This window comes from Equus przewalskii, chromosome 27 (genome assembly GCF_037783145.1).
Source record: "Equus przewalskii isolate Varuska chromosome 27, EquPr2, whole genome shotgun sequence".
Classification (NCBI taxonomy): Eukaryota; Metazoa; Chordata; class Mammalia; order Perissodactyla; family Equidae; genus Equus; species Equus przewalskii.
Window position 1 is genome coordinate 15,661,189 of NC_091857.1, and position 18,313 is coordinate 15,679,501.

Below are 18,313 nucleotides of genomic sequence, written 5' to 3' on the forward strand. Positions count from 1 at the left end.
TTTTTCTCATCAGTCAGCAAATATTTGGTGAGCATCCACTAGATATGAGGCATTATAATCTCAGGTTTCCTTTGTCTGAGGGGTCATGACAGATAGCTACCTAGTTAATTAAGCTGAGAGTTATTTGAATTTAATATATCCTTGTCTTTCTCATTTGTAAGAACATTGGAAAAATTAATGTTGGAGGAAAAAATCAACTGCTGCAGATTTTTCTATCAGTGATAAAACAGTTGAGATATTTTTTGTTTGGGAAATTCCTAGCCCTCGTGAAATAACTGAAGTCTTATATTCTTCAAGATGAATCCTTTCCAACTCTCAAAGAATTTGATGGAAATGCAAAAACAAATCAAGACTAATTCAGAGTAGAGTTTTACTTCACTGTAACATGTAGAGCATGTTTTGCTCATCGTCATCAGAAGAGCTTGATAAATATGCAGACTTTGAGCCCTAATTTTGGAGATTCTATTTTAGCAAGACTATGCAGCCAGGTTCTTAAAATAGTATTACAGAGCTAGGTTTTAAAAATAAATACACAGAAACTCTGTGAAGCAGAGAGAAAAGTCTATATGGGAGATTGCTATAGATTGACTCTACCTATCCCTTCAAACTTCATATCTTGAAACCTAATACCCAATGTGATGGTATTAGAAGGTGAGACCTTTGGGAGGTGATTTGGTCATGAGGGTGGAACCCTCATGAATGGGATTAGTGTCCTTATCAAAGAGCCCCCAGAGAGATCCCTCACTCCTTTCTATCATGCGAGGACACCGACCACAAAAAGACGGCCATCTACGAACAAGGAAGCTGGCCCTCGCCAGACGCTGAATCTGCCTGCACTTTGATCTTGAACTTCCCACACTGTAGAACTGTGAGTAACAAATTTCTGTTATTTATAAGGCACCCAGTCCTTGGTATTCTGTTCTAGCTGCCTGAATGGACTAAGACAGAGATTATCACAGGCAGAATAGCATGGCTGTATGAATGACTTCTCTTTTCCCACTATTTACACCTCCTTCTTGATTCTCTTTTGTCTTTACTCCAGCCTCCAGGGGCACATAGTTGTCTCCTTGCTGCAACACCCAGAAATAGACAAAAGCTCCTTTCCCGTCTTGCTCCTTGCTTAACAACGAAAAGCTAAAACTTGAAAATAACCTTACTAAGAACTAAAGAGAAAGTAAAGGAATATAAAGAAAATTCAAACTTAGAAAAGGCTTCACCTAATAAAATACAGATTTCTCATTCAAACATAGTTAAATTGAAGCCACAAGTTAACCAGTCCAATTTACCAACATTCAGGCCAAGGTTTTGCTCACTTCCTCCAACACATTCTACTGATTAGAGATTCATTTGGGTTTGAAAAAAAAACACTCCTTTTAAACTTACAAATTACTACTTCGGGAGGTGAAGTCTATCATAAATTTTAATCAGATAATTCTGTTTTTCTGCTTTTTTCCTAATACAAAGCTGAAATAATTGGAAAGGAGCAGGGTTGAATAGATAGATTTACAGTGAGAAATCAAGTAGGGAAACAAGTCAGAGGGTGAGCTTTTAGCAACTCCTTGCTGCCCATGCTACAGGCCTCAAGTGCCCTTTACAAAGCAACTAGTCTTTTTTTTCACTCAAGGTCTCTCCTTAGTCCCCCAGCTCTGGAGACTCTCCCTCTGTTCTCCTGGATTTTTAATTCTGTTCGGAGGGCCCTTCTGAAAACTGACTCAGTTGGCCAGTTTGTGACTTGACTGTAAATTATTCCCCTGTAAGTTTCCTCCCATTTGACTGGCTTCAATCTCTACAGTCTGGCCTCTTCCCCGCTCTTGAACTGGATTCCAAAAACAGTGCACCACAACCCAGTTGTGTTCAGAGGCTGTTCCCTGTCAGGAAGTTGATTCTGATGCATGAGGAGATGAAACAGAAGTCTGGATGAGCAAAAGCACTTCCAGGCCACTGAGTATGTGAAGAAGGATTGTGTGCGGGGACGCTAAATTGAAAAGGAAGAAAGAAAGGGAAGTGGGAGACTGTTAGAATTTTGTCTGACCCTGGGAATTACAGCTGCCCACAACACATATCAATCATTTTGTTTTCTCTGGTAACGTGAATGCCAAAGGTCTGACCTGGGGTATTTAAGTTATCTTGGTTCCCCACACACCATTCTGCTTCTCCTCTATCACTTTGAAAGGACCATCTTTTCCCATTCCCAAGATATAATCCTTGGCTTTCTGCTTTTTTCTCTGCTCTATTTAAATCATTCTTCTATTTACACATTTTCAAATGCTGTCTATGCTTTCAATTTCCAATTCTGTAGCCTATGTTCAGCACTGTTCCTTCCACTCTCTGTTTGCCTTGGAAACAAATGTCACTTGACCTGTGGCTTCCAATAGTTACCTTCCTCCTGCTGATAGAATTATTTGCTGACAAATTTATTTGAAAGACTAGAGTTATTTGCTGACAAAATTATCTGAAAGGCTTTGCCTCCAAACCATATGTTTTCTTTTTTCCAGTTTCTTACATACTGCCATCTGGTTTCTGTTCGTACTTTATCTCCATCTACATTTTCTCTTAGACCTCTTTGCTACATTAAAAACTGTGAAGGCTGCTTCATTCAAGATCATGGAAAACTTTTAGTAAATGTCCCTCCTTCCTGGTTTTGCTTAAACCAAGTGGAGCAGGGGTATAGTATGAAGAAAAGTAGCACTAGGAAGCTAGGTATAAATCAGAAAGCCGTCTCCCTCCCAGTTAAAGTGAACATGCCTTTGTTGAGGTCCTATTATACCCCAGACACTTGATTTAAGGGCTAGAGAAATAAAAGTGCGGGGTGGGGGAGGGGGGAGATGGATGGTTACATTCTTAGATGATTGATGAATTCTTGAAAAGAATTCAAAGAATTATAATGTAAGTTTTATCTTGGTGAACTTGAGTTCTAAAACTCCAATTGCAAAGGCCTAATAGAATTATCTTTGCCGTAATCTTAATATCAACAAAACTAAACTCATTAGCTTCTCTTTAATGGTCCCTGAAAATAGCATTTTATGTTTCAGTCATATTTTTATCTCTTTCTTAGATTCCTTCATGTAAAATCAGTCACCAAGCCTTTCCTTTTCTGAGGTTTGAGTACTACACTGGTAATACCTCTCATAGAGTTGATTTGAGCTGAGCTTTGCTTTGTAAGTCTACCTAATGATGAAGAGCATCATTAATGTCAGAAAACTGAAATTTAAGGTTATGATCGTTAGAAACTACAAATGGGATATTTCATGTTGAAAAAGAAATGATTCACCCATGAAAAAGATTTAACAATTGTGAAACTTTTGAATCCAGTAAAAAGGGAAATTAACATTTTTACATTCATAATGGGAAATTTTAGCACAGATTTCCTGGAAACTAACAGATGAAATAAACCAAAACTCACAAGACAAGAGAGAATTTGAATAACATAAAAAATAAACAATACCACATTCAAAAGGCAAAACACATTCAGTTGAAACATATAAACAACATTTACAAAAAATGACCACATGAAAAGTCACAAAGGAAGGCCCCAAAAGTAAAAATTAACAAAATTAGTTAGTTATATTCATTATTAAAGCAAAAAGAAATTCCGTAATCTTTCAAGTGAAACAAAACATAACAAAAAACAAATGAAAATCTCCTAGCAACCAGGAAGATAATAAAACTCTCTGACTCTGATAGTCCACATACATTGGAAGTCCAAGACCATATCATGCCCCAAACAGCTAATAAAAAATATTACACGCTTTCCTTTTAAAGTCAGAAACAGGATTATAATTTCTGCTATCACTGCTACTATCCATCATTATACTAACAATCTTAGTCCATGTAATAAGATAAGAACAGTAATGAGATTGGAAAAATAATTTTTTAAATCTTATGAATGTATATGAGAGGGAAAAATGACCGTATTTCTAATAGAACCAATCAGTGAGGTTAGCAATATTGGAGGCTTAAAGTACAATGTATAAACATCAAAAGGTTTCCTAAATCCTTCCGATATAAAATGGAAACAATCACTTTCAGAGCAATAACAAAAATTTTAAAGTACTTAGAAATACACTTTATAAGAAAGATTTTTGAATAATGAATAAAATATTCGACTTGCTATAGCAGAAAATTTAGGGTAAATTCTCAGAAAACAAAATGAAAAGATGCTAAAATGTATGAAGTTAAAAATTCAATGACCAACAAAAGTAAAACTGGGTTATAGAAAAGATTTAGATAATAATGAAATTACTAAACAAGACTGATGTAAGAAAAATAAGGGAAAGATTAAATAAAATATTAAGAAAGAAACAGAGGTATATTTAGAGATAGAATAGAATAGGGATTTAAAAATCATAAGAGAATATTTTGACTTCTAAGAAGAAAATTATAAAAACACACTGAATGGCATAATCACTCCTAGATAAACAGGTATAGCATCTTTATTGATGATAAGATTCAACATAGTATTTTCCTAATTAACATAAAAAGTCTTTGCAAAGTAAATCAATATCCAATAGGATTTTATGGAATTTTTCAGGCTAATTCTAAATTTCATGTAAAAAATAAATTTGTAGGAATAGCTAATATATATCTGAAGAGGAACAAAAAGGAGAATCTATCCTACCAAACGTCAAAAGATGTAAAGGACTGCTTTTAAAATAACTATGGTATTGATGCAAGAATAGACAACAAAATCCAGAAAACTAACTAGAACATTCAGAAAGAGACTCATGCATATAAAAATTTTATAAAGATGGCTTTTCAGATCAGTGACGATAAGAAGAAATCTCTGACTCATCTTCCCCACTTCAACTCTCCTGCGTTCCCCTGGTCTACCTGAGCTCCTGCAATAACCCCAGCAGGTCCACCTCCTTCCGCTCTTCCACCATCTAGTTCATTCTCTACACATTAGCCAGAGTCATCTTTTGATACATCAATATGATGTCTCATACCCACTCTCCTAAATACCTTCATCAGTTTCCTTTTACACTTATATTAAAATCCAAATTCTTTACTGGATCTACAACTCCGTGCATTTTCTAGCCTCCACCTGTCTCTTTAACGTGATCTTTAAACCATTCTTTCCTTAATCATCTTTCTCCAGTCACACTGACCTTTCAGCATCGCTCTGAAATCTTGGTTCTTGTACTTTAACCTGGCTAATTCCTTCTCATGCTTGAGTCCTAAACGCAAATATCATTTCCTCAGATCGCTCTCCACAGACTCAATCAATGTAAGTTAGGAATATCCTCATGGCCTGCTATTCTATTTTTTTTTTTTAATAAACCCCAGTTCTTTTCTCTCCCAGTGCTCATTACAAATAAGCACAATACAGAATTTCAGATTTTTTTCATGGTTACTCTTCTTTTGTCTCCCATACCCAATACTCTGAAAGCTAAAGAATAGTAGAGAATGATGGCTTTATTTCTGGAACCTAGCACAGTGCCCAGCAGGCAACAGGTTTTCAACAAATATGTATTGGTTAATTAAATAATTGAGTAAAGAGGGATGAAAGATAAGGGAGGATTCCAAAGCTAAAAGAGAAGAAAATGATTGTGAAGGAAGGAGAGAATAAAGATAGAAGGAAGGAAGGGGAAATTGGATTGAATTTGAAAAATAAAAATAAGAAAGATAAATTTGGAAAAATTATAATGCTCAACTTAATAAAAGCAAGGGAAAGGTTTTGTAGATGAACATGCCTGGTCATCATTCCATAACTAGCCTTTTTTTCAGAATTATGCAGACAAAATAGCATTCTAGAAACTTTTTTTTTTAAACATAACTAATGCTACTATATATCAATATAATTTAATATTTAAATACAAAAAAGGGATTTCTTTGTTTGATTTATACTTTTTCACAATATAATAAATGGGATTATATATTCTCCATGAACTTTTCTTGAGCCATTGAAAGAATTTCACTTCTCTTGGATGTGAGGTTAGGACAACTGGTTTCCAAGTAGATTTAAAAAAAAACAAAACTAGAGGAGAATAAGAAGAGAGAAAAAGGTAGCAACTTGGGTTTGTAATTTACTATTTGTGAGATGATATAAATAATAGTAATGTGCTATGTTGTTCCCTCCAGCCCTGGTGGTCCAGTAATTAAGATTTGGGGCCCTCACCATGGGGGTCAGTGTTGGTTTCTGGGTCAAGGAACAACATCACCCCTCTGTTGGTTGTCATACTGTGGTGGTTGCGTGTTGATCCTTCAACCTAATATGAAGATGCTGAAAGCTATGCCACCAGTATTTCGAATACTAGCAGGGTCACCCATGGTGAACAGGTTTCAGCAGAGCTCCAAGGCTAAGACAGACTAGGAAGAAGGAACCGGCCACCCACTTCCGAAAAAGTTGGCCGTGAACAGCAGCGGAGCACTGTCTGATATAGCACTGGAAGGTGAGAGGATGGCACAAAAAGACTGTCAGTGTTCCTCTCTGCTGTCCACAGGGTCGCTAGGAGTCGGAATCCACTCAAGAGCACTAACAACAAAAATGTCGTTCCCACAGGCATCATTTCGGGTCTGAGAATGGAGTTATCAGGTCGAAGAGTCAAATATTGGTTCTTTGTGGGCAATAAAGTGAGTTTTTCTTCCCCACCCTGTCTTTTTGTTATATCTGTATCAGTCAGCGTTCAGTTTCAGAGAAAAGAATCTACTGTTGCCAGTATAACCAGAAGGGATTTATTTAACGGCATTAAATACCACACAGGATCATTACGAGGGCTGAAGACTCTGACTCTTGATTGAGTTTCCAGGAATCATTCGTGAAGCTACATTGCAGAATTGGGCCACCAAGGGAGCTGCAGTCCCTGTCACAATCCAGAAGCTGTAAAAGCAGGAAACTGTGTGGAAAATCAGGAAGATGTTGCTACATCTGCCAGCTCCAGGACAACACTGCGTATGTCAATATCTGCATCAGTAGAATGGATTTCTGATACCCTGACTCCCTAGCCACATGACTTAGTTTGAAATAAAAATTGCGTGCTAGTTCATCTAATCTAAGGATTATAAATTACATCTAGATGATCTAGTTCATCTAGATCAAAGGATTATAAGTCAAATATACATATATCTCACATCTAGAACAATGGGACTATAAATCACATGTAGGAAATGTAGTTTCTTGTTTATTTCTGTTTGTTTCATAAACTAAAAGGAGGCTGGAATGCCTGTTGAGCAAACCCATTCAAAGGAACTGTCATACTGTGTATATACCTGCTCTTTTTTGATCAGGGAAGAGGGATCACATATGTGAATTATGACAGTAATAAACAAAGTATGGACATTCAAGGAGTTATTTGATAGATTTCTGTTTTGGTTTATAACAAAGTATAGGCATTATTTTATAGATTCAAGTTGATACTTTCTGACATTTATAAATTGTTATTGAATTATGTTATTGATTAAAATATCAATAATTTACTAGCTTTTTAAAGAGAATATGAAGCTTCTAAGAAGTAAGTTTAGAAGAACTAAGCCTCAGCACTATTGACACTTTGGGCCAGATCGTTCTTTCTTGTGGAAGCCTGCCCATATTGTAGGATATTTAGTTGCACATCTGGCTTCTATCTACCAAATGCCAGTGGCATCCTCCTTCTCTCAAGCGTGAGAATCAGAACTGTCTCCAGACGTTGCCAAATGGCCCCTGGAGGGGAACACAAAATTGCTCCCAATTTTGAACCACGGGTATAGATAGAATCATGTAAGATGAAGAAGTCCAAATCCTGCTTTAAAAAAATAAAAACAAAAAATCACATCCAGAATAAAATCTAAGATTTTTATCTCACAATAATTTTGCATTTCTAAACTGTATATTTTCCAATTTTAGGTTTTTAGAAAATATTTAAAGATTTATAAGGATATAAGGATAAAATTCATTTAAGCAAACTACCTCAACAGTTATTAGCCCCTACTTGTATATTGGCTGCTTTAAACAAAGTAGTTTCTCTTCATTATGAGATCCTTCAACCTAATATGAAGAGGTAAATTTTAAATAATCTTATATTCATGTGAGATCTTATAAATTTGAACTGTGTGGATGTCCCATGTTCTATAAATTTAAAAATAGCGTAGCTTCTATGTTTCTGTTTATGCTTTAAATTCATTGTAATTTTAAAAATTACATTGGTTAATTTCAATAATGATGTTACAATAAGCTCAAGAAAATAAAACTGTCACTTACTTGTAAAGATACCACTTTCTCACAAAAATAAATCTAGCTATTAAAAATAGAATGGTGAAATGTTTACCCTATTTCTGACAAATGAGAGAGAAATAATTATTCATTAATATTGCTTTTGCAATAATACTGATAACGAGAGAAATTATATTTTTACTTTCATCTCCTGGTCATCACTGTGTCAACGCTAAGTCAGGCTCCTGCCTCATCCTTAGAGAAACAGTGATAGTGACGGTTCTCAGATTTTTCTGCCTCAACTTTCTTCAGTTAGACCCCCGTTCCTCCAGGAAGAGATTCTCAAATCTTCAACTCTGGTTGCACGTGAGAATCTCTTTGGTATTAAATATTTATGTCATGATCTCACCCCTAGAGAATTTGATTTAATTTTTCTGGGGTGGGACCTGGCCATAGGTGTTATTTTAGAACTCTCTGGGTAAGTCTAATCTGTAGCCAGGGTTGAGAAATATTGCTGAAAGAGAATAGAACTCAACTATGAGAAACTACGTGCAATTTGAAAAGGTCCCTTGGATGGTTTTCATGTACCTTCTTTAATGGGACATCCTGAGAATGAACTGTCCGTGAACCAAGGATCTCTTTATCTCCGCTCTCTCTCTCTCTGTTTCTCTCTCTCTCTCTCTCTCTCTGTCTCTCTCTCTCTCCCCTACTCCCACCCTGAAGATGGAATCCCCAATAAAAACAGGTAGTTTCCAATGCAGAGTTGGAAAGATTTTGTCTGGAATAGGATGCTTTCTTTAACATTAAGATTAAATCTGGGAAGATGAGGCCCAGTGTCATTATCAACAGAAATTTCCAGAAAGAGTATGGACAAATAGGCAAGCCTGTGGCCCTGAGGATGGGTTTAGGGGAGTTTCCTAGCCCACAGGTCTATCTAGGACAAAGGACTGCGTTTGCCTCAGTGGCCTATGTATCAAAGGTCACTCTGAGAGCCTGACCTTACCAGTTGCTATGCCAGCTCTCAATCCTATTTTAAGTATACTCTGAATTACAAAACTCTTTCTTCGTAGAATTGTGTTGCTTTAAGAAATTTTGTTAATATTTCTACATCTGTTTTCTCAACTATAAAATGAAGTCACACTAGATAATTAACTAAAATCAATTCCTGCTCGGATAATTTACAGTCCTTCTTTTCAAGACTTTGGCAAAGTGATTAATTACTGTTATGAGCTTTGAAACCCCAATGACAAGCATTAAGTTACATTGAGGGTTTGGGATATTTCTCTGCCTTCAGAGTCAGTCATGGGACCTCATATTCTCCTTCTGCTCTTCTTCCAGCTCTGCTTTGCCTTGGCATTTCTTTTTCTGAGACAGTGAGGGAGACAGATTATTACTGTTCTATAGAGGAAAATTAATGGGCTTAGTGTGAATCACAGAAGATAGGGAATAACAACTTAAGTAACAGAGAAAAGAGAGAGGAGAAAGTGAGATCATAGACACCAAATGCACATAATTTTTAAAGATGGGAACCTGCAATAATGAGGTGTCAGCGGGGTCAAGTAGATAAGTATATGAAACTTAGAGGATTCTGGTTGCATGGGCAGTTGCGTTTGTAAATGGATTGCACGCTCTCCACCAGCCCAACCACAGAAAGCTGCCGCACACTCTCCCACTGCTTTCACAACTCCCTTTAGCCCTTCTCCTCCTGCAAAGCGTCATGAGTAATAACCCTCAAGCCCCTGCAAAGATGGCCCTCACCCCCACAGTGGGCAGGTGCAGTCATTCAAAATATACACAAATTCCACAGAGAAAAAGACATTATGATGGTATTGCAATCGATCTCCTCGCTGCTAAAGAAATTAAATCCACATGACCTACATTCATGTACAGATTAACTCAGATGGAAAAATGAAAACTAGTGACAGTGAATCACGCGCTAAGTACAGGAACTCATAAATAAATAAAATCCCTGAGGGTAGAAAACTCAGAGTTGAAATAAGAATGCCTGATAAAATGAAAAAAAAAGAAGAGTTAGAATCAAAATCTAAAACTTTGGGGGAAGTAGTATAAAAACATTTTCCAATATCTGAAATACATCTCTGCCCTGGGTGAAATAAGTGAGGGAAGTTGCACCCTAGCCAAGTGACAGAGACACCTGAATTTGGGGAGTTGAATAATTTTATTTTGACTGACTCTTTACAAAGATAAAATAGAGTAACTTTAAAAAACCTCAAAGATGAATAAGAAAAAAAAATCCTTTATTTTAGCCCCTCAGTCTTATTACCTAACGGTAAACACTGTTACAAACTGGCGTTCCAAATATATATGTGTGTGTATATATATATGTATCTACATATATACACATTCATATTTTAAATTTACTTTCACATATCTTATAGTTAAGAATATAGATGTATATTTGCGTCTATATATACACATATGCTTTTGACCCAAATGGGTTCATATTTTACACCTTTATGCACATTTCTTTTTTAATTTCATTCAATATAGTCCCACTTCCTGGAGTTAGATCCTGGCTCTACCACTTAATACCCATGTGACCTTTAGACCTGCTGCTCAAATTCTCTGTGCTTCAGTTTCTCCTTCAAAAAATGGTGATAAAAATGGTGTTACCTAACTCTTCAAAGTTGCTATGAGGACTAACTGAAGACTATATTACAAGATCTTAGAATAGTATGGGCACATCAAAGTGTTGTGTGAGTGTTAGCTATTATTTTGATAATCATTATCAACATCATCATAATCATCTTCATCATCACACATAGCACATAGTGGACAGTGTCCTATTCTGCCCAGATCCCTTCTTCAGAGCACTTCTGATGACTCATAACCATGCCCTGTACTGGTAGCTCCCTTTGGCTGTGGGAAACTGCCATATACAAAGTTACATTCCAGGGTAGAGTCCACAGCCAATGACTGGCTGATGTGGGGGCACAAATAGCCTCTTTAGCTCAAATTGGACAATTCTGAAGGGCCATACCATCTCCAGAGCTCTCTGTAGGCTTATGAGCCAGCTTCTCCCTTTGCTCAATCTTATTTTCCCCACTCATTTTACACTTACACATGTAAATCCTGAAACCTCTCACCAATTAAGATGCTTCATATAATTTCCTACCTCAATTTGTTTCCAGGGAACTTCCAATCTAAAACAACTTGTTCCAGTAGTAGCTGTAAGGAGCATGTTCTAAAATGGAATTTTCCATTTGGATTACCTACTGGTCAGTGGGTAATGAAAACATTATTACTAGTGGATGGTGGAGTATGGATATCCTGAACCATTTTGTAGTAATTTGTTGTTAAACTTTTCACTAATGGTGGACAGAATGTGATACCAAGGGGAGAGGATACACTGCCTGGTAAAATTTCTCTCGGGCTTATGAGGTAGGAGAAAAATGGTAACTACAGGGTCGGTGGAATTGGATGACTATTGTTGAATTCTACTGATTAGAGAGATAATGATAGCTCAGGATGATTAGTAAATAATTCAAGGCAGAATATGAAAGACTCAGAGTAGCTTTGGCAGTATTTAAGGAAACCCTAATCTCCAGTAGCTCTATGGAATGAAGGACCAGTCTAAGGACTTCAATAGAAGTAGAGATGTATAAAAAGTTGACTTCTCAGTCTCAGAAGGTCTCCTACACCACGAATTTTATCTCCAGTTCCAGAAAGAATGGAACCTTGAGACTTGAAACAGGGATATCTGAGAATCTAAACCCTAGATTCCCCTGACCTTCTGAGTTTGCAAAAGTGGCCTACTCCTCCTTAGTAGAAGACAGCACACCCACACACCCTGACTTGACATCATACAGAGGTCTCATATGAGCCAGACGTTATAAAACAATGCTTACTTCCTCATATCTCCTGGCGTCTAGACCCATAACAAGGACCAAATTCCAGCACAGCCTAATTAGGGAAGTACTATGTATTCTAAGGGAGAAGAGAGACTCTGTATTGAAGTTGTTACAAGATCTGGCTAATACGGTCTGAAAAGATATGGATGAGTATGGGATGGGATTTTGGGGGTTCTAGAACAAGGGGGCAGAAGATGAGGTTGAATAAGAAATAATTTATCAATATATTGCTAAAATGTCAGATTTAACATCACAGCAAGTATCACTAGAGATGGTACCAATACTTCTAGGAAAGCCCTTGAACGTTTAGAGAAAGTAATAACTCATACAAATGAAACAGAAATTCCAGAAAATACTGTGGCAGATATTGAAGGAAGGGATGAAAAGACTCAGAAAATAAAGCATACTCGAATGGATATGCTATCCCACCTCAGAAAACTTACCAGACAACTATGTTCTTTGGAATAGCCCAGAGGATACTCATTTATTACAGCAGTAAGGATTGTGACGATGAGGGAGACACTGGCATTGTTGAGAAACTGAGTCATGGGGATTATCTGTAGGTTAGGGCAAAAGGAGGATATGCCTTTACAAAACTAAGCTCTCTGATAGTCATGAGGATAATAGGATCCTGAAATAACAGTGGTCTGGTGGAGGTATGAACTATGTGAAACAAGGTGCATGCAATTATTGCATTAAATATCAAGATTTAAGTAGTAGCCAGGAAGCTGATCAGCAGAGAGTTATGGAATTAATTAATGAAATGCAGTGGCCCTAGAAATATGGGCAAGAAACATAGGCAGACAGCATATGTATTGCTTAAGGATTTAAAGCTGTATGTGTGATCAGGATCCTGAGGGTAGAAGCCCCAACAAAAATCATGATCTTTTTTCAGACCCGTAACACGTAGAACACCACAATAAGTACATTCAGTAGTAATTTCTTCAATCTTTCCCCCAAAATATGTATGGCCATTTACTCAGGTAATCATGTAAATTAAGTCTGAATTGACAATGATATCTAGGGACCCAAGCACCACCATGGACCCTTATTAGAATAAGGGAAAAGGGGCTAGGTGATAAATGGAATTCTGGTCCATGTCAAGATCACCGTAGGTTCACTGGTCCACAGACTCACTCAGTGGTAATTAACCTAGTCCTCAAAATGTGTAATTGGAATAAATATACTTGATTATTAGAACAAGCTGCATGTTGGTTATTTGATCTGTGTAAGTACCATTGTAGGAAAGCCAAATGAAAACTTCTGAGACCATGCCCCTTCTCCAACAGAAAACCAAAAACAATACTGAATTCTAAGGGATATGGCAAAGATTAGTGCCACCCTCAAAAACTTAAAGAATAAAAGAATTGTTGTTCCTTTCCTATCACAATTTAATTCACTAGTTTGGCTCTTAAAAAAAAAAAGGGCAAAAACCAACTAGATGGATCATAACAGACAACCATGTGTTATTGCAAGTTTGACTCAATAGTACTCCTGGATGCACCACAGTGCCATGTGTCATATTTTAACTAGAACAGAGGAACATAGACCTAGCTGTGGTATGTGGCCATTGACTTTGCAGCTGCATTCTTTGCCTTCCCCATCAGCAAAGAGGCTCAGAAGGAGATCATTTTCATGTGAGGTGAACAGTCTACATTTTCAATCTTGACACAAAGCTATATTAACTTTCCCTCTCTCCAATATAATACAGTCCAAAGGGACCTAGACCACCTGGACATCTGGCAGAATATCACACAGGTCCACTAAAGAGATGACATCATGCTAATCAAACCAAGTGGGCAAATACTGGCAAGTACATTGGAGGCCTTGGTAAGACAAAGGTGCCCCAGAGGAGATAAACCCTACTAAGATTCAGGGTCCTTTCACATCAGTGAAGGTTTTTCTTTTTTCTTTTTCAGAGATGTGGGTTTAAATCCTGATTCAACCACTTACTAGCTGAGCCTTATTAATCCTTATTTTCTTATTTAAAAATGGGGTTATTAATATCTTTTCACTATTATTCAGTTTTTTATTGAAGTATGATTGACATGTGATATCATATTAGTTTCAGGTGCACATCATAGTGATTCAATATTTATATACATTGCAAAATAATCATGTCAGTGAAGTTCTTAGGGTTCCACAAGACTGAGGAATGCCAAAACATTCTCTCTAAAGTTAAAGATAGATGGTTACTTCTCCAAACTTCTGCCATTCAGAAGCAGCACACTAATTAGTAAGACGTTTTGGATTCTGAAGGCAGCAAATTTAACAATTTGGAATATTATTTCAACCCATTTTCTAGGTGACATAAAAACCTGTTGGTATTGAGAGGACTCTAGAGCAAGAAAGGCATCAGCAGCAGGTCTAGACTGAAGTTCAAACAGCCCTGCCACTTGGAACATATTACCTAAAAGACCCCATTTACTAGAAGTATCTATCACAAAAAAAAGTTATATAAAGTTTATATCCAACCCTTATAGAAGAATCACAATCATGTGTTCTGTGAAACCCAAGAGGACATAAGACAGATGAGCCTTTGTAAGACAGAAAAGATAAATCAGGAATTGGAAAAAACAGGGCCAGAGGTATGAGTAAGGTGTGGAAAGAGAAATAGACATGTAAGAATCTATACAAACTCATGGGCAGTAGTTTAGCTGATTTGTCAGGGACTTTAAAAGAGACAAATTATAACACTGGGGACAAAGAGGTATGGGCAAGTGGCATGTGACTGGAGAAGAAGATAAGAGAGGGAATGAGGTATGAAGAGTTTTATGCCATTTGTCAACCCTTACCAGAGAGCGCCTACCATGGAAGAGACCCTAAACAATCAAGTTGATGAAATGCCACGGCCAGTTTACATCAGCCAGTCCCTGTAATCAGCCACTCCTGTGCTGGTACAATAGGTTATGAACAAGTGACAATGGTAGCAAAGATGGAAGGTATGCATAAGCCCAACAGTATGAGCTTCCACTGAACAATTCTTATCTGGCTACTGACACTGCTGAATGTCCAACTTGCCAGCAACAGAGACCAAAGCTGAGTTTCCATATAGCCCCATGCTCTAAGACCATCCAATGATCTACTTTGTGGCCAGTTGACTACCTTGAAAGGGAAATACAATAATTTTGCCTTGAATTGATGAATACTCCTTGTTATGTGTTTGCCTTTTCTCCTAAGAGGGCCATAGTTAACATTATTTTTAAGGACTTACATAGTATTTGATCCACCAACATGAGATCCCATATAATATTGTTTCAGAATAAAGAAACTATTTTAAAGTAAACGTGGTGTGTAAATGAACATACAGCTGTGAGATCCACTTATTCTATCGTACATTGCACCACCTAGAATTTGTCAGCCTGATAGCTTGGCACATCGTCTCCTTAAAAACACAGCTTGACAATAGCCAAGACATACGAACAACCTAAATTCCCATCGATAGATGAATGGATAAAGAAAATGTGGTACATACATTCAATAGAATATCATTCAGCCATAAAAAAAGAAGGAAATCCTGCCATTTGCGACAACATGGATGGACCCTGAGGACATTACGCTAAGTGAAATAAGCCAGACAGAGAAAGACAAATATGTATGATATCACTTATATGTGGAATCTAAAAGTATCAAATTCATAGAAACAGAGAGTAAAATGGTAGTTGTGAGGGGTTAAAGGGTGGGGAAATGGGAGATGTTGGTCAACTAGATGGTGACTCTAGTTAACAATACTGTATTGTATACTTGGAAGTTGCTATGAGAGTAGAGCTTTAATGTTCTCACCATAATAATAGCAGCAACAACAATAACAAAATGGTAATTATGTCAGGTGAAGGATGTGTCAACTAACATTACTGTGGTACGCATTTCACAATATATAGCTCTATCAAATCATCACAGTGTATAGCTAAACTTACACAATGTTATACATCAATTATATATCAATAAAGCTAGGAAAACACACACACACACGTATACACAGTTAGGGCTCCAGCTTAGAGATGATACCCCGAGAAGATAAGATGCCATCTTCCAGATTGTGATATATAACTTAAATCAGTGACCACTAATGTGGCTCTGTGTCTCTGGTAGGTAAAACACATAAGTCTAGAATCCAAGTAGAAACAGAAATGGCACTGTTTAACATCATTTCCAATAACCCATTTTGGAAATTTTTGCTTCCCATTTTTGCAAATGTAAACTCTGTATGTCCAGAGGTCCTCACACGTGGGACACAAAAAGAATTCCATTGAAGCTTACTCTACAGCTGCCACCCAGTTACTTGGTGCTTCTTGCTCTAAGAGACCAGCAGGCAAGAAAGGGAGTCACCATCCTAGCAGGGGTAATTGATGCTGATAATCAGGACGAGGTAGGTCTTTTGGGTGTTCCCAGGTCCAGTTTTAATGTTAAAGGAAAAAACAAAGAATCACAGCATAAAAAGGACTTGGTCACTAGAGAATCAGATGTCTCACAATTAAAGTTCTGGGCCACCCCTACAGGTAAGACACCTCTACCAGCAGGCATGTTAGCCAAGAGTGAGGGCAATATAGAATGGATTCTGGAAATGGGTATGCTGATTATCATGGACTTGAGATCAACTGCTTCACTGAGGGCTGTAATTCATCCTACTAACCCTTCTTTTTTAGTTTTCCTTGGAAACTTAACCAATCATAAACTTGAAGGAGCACTTCCAAAAAGGGGTCAACTTACCATAAAAAATAAGCAGATCTGAGTGATACAAAGGGAGGACTGTAGTGAATAGTGTGGTACCCCGCCCAGAGCCCTCATCAGGGCCAAAGAACTCGCTCATAGAGACTGGGAATGTCAGCTGCTGACAGTTTCAGCTCTACTCCAAACTGGGAATTGCCCTCAACCACAGGGAATTCCCTCATCCAAAGCTATGTTTCCTCTCCAGGAAGGCCATGACCAATGACCACTAATACAGGGATATGATCCCTCCTCCCCACTTTGCCACATTTTGGTATAGTCTCAAGGACCATCCCAGGTCAATGTTTTCTGTAATACCAGTTAAGGCCTCAGTGATGATTACATTGCAGGTCAGATTGTCCTTCTACCTAATCTTGCCTTTCTCATTTCCTCACTCTCCACTAAACACTCTGCACATGCCTCTTCTCAGAATGTTTCGTGGGAACCTAACCGAAGACAACATATCCTGAGTATCTTTCTATGCCAGTAGATAGCTCTCTGTCTCATTAAAAAGACTGCATATTTTTCTATTGTATTTATCATTTATAATAGCATAATTTACTTAGCTAGTGAGTTAGGTAATTCTTAAGTCAACCTAGACTAGACCTCCCGATGATAGGAAGTGTAGATCATAACAGAAATCTGTGAGCCAAAAGTGTAGCCTCACTGTTAGTCATTTAAGATGATTTACTGTCATTCACAAGGCTTATGGTTTATTTAGCATAACTGACTCTAAAAAAAGCTGGCTTTGTGTTTTGCTGACAGGATTACATGGGAAAATCACTGATCCCATGTGGTAATGTATTTCTTTGATGATACTTTATTACACTGATTGACAGCTGATGGTAAGTGTGTGTGAGTGAATGGATCAGTAAGAATATAGCAGAACTTGTGGTCTGCAGAAGAAAATGTAAAATGGTAAAACCGCTTTAAAGAACTGAGTTAGGGTAGTAAAAAAAAAATGCTGCGAGGTTGTAAGCTGCAAGGATTTTTGTAGGTTTTATTTAAAATCTGTACTTTACTAATTTTCCCACTCCTGAAAATTCAGTGGTAACTGTGTTTTAATTAAAAGTATTAGAGAGACACAATTCAACTTTGGAGGTCTTCATTGCTGCTCAAAACTTCCTTATGCCTTTGTATCCATACTCAAAATTTCCATTACCATCTATATATTGAAAGCTCACAACTTTTGTCTTCACTTCAAGAACCACATATACAAGTGTCTCTTCAACTTCTCCATTTAGGTAGCTCAGTATAGCAAGATTTTTATAGATCATATATCTGAGAAGACTTTAATATCCAGAACACATAGAGAGTTTCTACAACTCAACAACAAAAAACAAACAACTCAATTCAAAAAATGGTCAAAGGACTTGAATAGACAACTCTCCATAGAAGATATAAAAATGACCAATAAGCACATAAAAAGATGCTTAAATTCACTAATCGTTAGAGAAATGCAAATCAAAACTACAACGAGATATCACATCACATCAATTTGATGGTTACCATCAAAAACACAGAAAATAACAAGACTTAGTGAGAATGTAGTGAAATTGGAACCCTTGTACACTGTTGATGGGACTGTAAAACTGTGCAGACACTG

General features: G+C 37.2%; 1 long non-coding RNA gene across 1 annotated transcript in view; it reads left to right on the plus strand.

The window, feature by feature from the left end:
- The first annotated feature begins 544 nt into the window (after nucleotides 1-544).
- Nucleotides 545-18,313, plus strand: part of LOC139079895 (uncharacterized) — a 158,481-nt gene continuing 140,712 nt past the window's right edge. The window contains exon 1 of the long non-coding RNA XR_011533914.1: nucleotides 545-868. This is a non-coding gene — a long non-coding RNA (uncharacterized lncRNA). The remainder of the gene's footprint in view (nucleotides 869-18,313) is intronic.